The sequence below is a fragment of the Echinops telfairi genome, unplaced genomic scaffold (assembly GCF_000313985.2).
Source record: "Echinops telfairi isolate 266 unplaced genomic scaffold, ASM31398v2 ScPeMD7_7468;HRSCAF=8506_0, whole genome shotgun sequence".
Classification (NCBI taxonomy): Eukaryota; Metazoa; Chordata; class Mammalia; order Afrosoricida; family Tenrecidae; genus Echinops; species Echinops telfairi.
Window position 1 is genome coordinate 61,642,724 of NW_022111369.1, and position 1,578 is coordinate 61,644,301.

Sequence of the window (1,578 nt, forward strand, 5' to 3'; positions counted from 1 at the left end):
ATTGCTTAAGCTTAAGGCTGGTGGATCCTGTCACCTAGCATTGCTTGAGTTCGATATCCCATCTGGGCCTGCTTTGCTAAGATCCAGAGCTACAGACTGTTGCCGATCCACCCTGAAGTTTGCTTCCTGTGGGCAGACTCTGCCTGCCTTGCCTGAGGGAGGACTCCGCTGTCTGCTTCCTTGACCTTGGACCCTTCAGCCCATGTGAATTGAGGGACTTCTAGTATATTAACTGTTCCAGGAAAGTGAGTTGAACTGAGCCCTCTTTAGCGCTGTATGGACTAATTAGCTGTTATATTCTTTCTCGCTGTATAAACCTATCTTTATATATATAGATGGAACATATATCTATATAGGTATAGATATATATAATCATAAATGTTCTGGTTTTGTTTCTCTAGATAGCCCTGACGAATAGCCCTGACTGGACGTAAATCTATTTCTACAACTGTACAAGCCATTTCTTGATATAAATCTTTTTCTGTATACAAACACATATAAGTGTCACTGGTATTGCTTCTCTAAAGAACTCATCCTAACACAACTACTCACCACAAGTTTGGTGGTTCAAACCTGCTAACCTCTCTGAGGGAGAAAGATGTAGTTGTCTGTTCCTATAAGTATGCACAGTCTCTGAATCCCTAAGAAGTAATTCTAGTCTGTCTTTGGGTGGATGTGACTCAGAATTGGTTCAACAACAGTGGCCAACAAACCAAACTCACTGTCAGTGGGCCCATTCTGACCTATGCAACCCTGCCTCGAGGGCAGAGTAGCATGGCCCTGCCGCAGTAGGCTTTTGTTTAGTTAAGTCCACATTTTTTTTAACAAGGAGGGGGATGATTTTTGTGTATTTGGCTATAATTTAATTTAAGCAGTGTTTGAAAAGGAACACAAGTCCCAACACAAGTGGCCAATATTGCCACTTGAACTTGCAAATCAAAGAGTGGTGAGTTCTTTGCAGGTTTGTTTGCCTTTAGAAGTGTATAGACCTGGAAGCAGGATGTGTTGAGAAACAATAGCTTTGTGTTTTGATATTTTGTGTCATAAAAGTATGCATGGCTTTCTAGCAGTACTTTATGACTTCTCTTGTAATATGGCCCCTCCTGACAGGCGTGTGCTACAGTTGGAGGTTGTATGACAGTCATCTGTTTGGTAGCTTTGGGAAAGTTGGGTTTTTCCTTGGGGTGGAACTTACTACTTTAAAATTTCCATAAATTCATGTGAAAGGATACCTTGTAATTTTTGTCCTATATGTCCTTTTTCTCCCCATGTCAGACTTTTTCTATATGAAGTGTGAGCAGTCCGGTGTGTTCTTATTTTGACAGAGTAAAATTGTGACACTATGATTTTCAGAAAATCTTCTATGAATGATTAAAACGGTTATGTCTGTTAAGTCATTTCTGACTCATTGACCCTTTGGGACCCTATAAAAATAAAAGAACTCACTCTCTGCAGTCGAGTCCATCTCCAGTCATTGCCCCCTCTTTTCTCCCAGGGACCCTGTATGACAAAAGTAAAGCTTCAGAAGGCTTATAAATCTTTACAGATGCATACTGCCACAGCTTTCTCCCTTGGGGA

General features: G+C 41.0%; 1 protein-coding gene across 1 annotated transcript in view; it reads left to right on the forward strand.

Annotated features, from left to right (window-relative positions):
- The window catches only part of GABRB1 (gamma-aminobutyric acid type A receptor subunit beta1), a 522,015-nt gene that overhangs the window by 394,737 nt on the left and 125,700 nt on the right, over positions 1–1,578 (forward strand). The window lies entirely within an intron of this gene.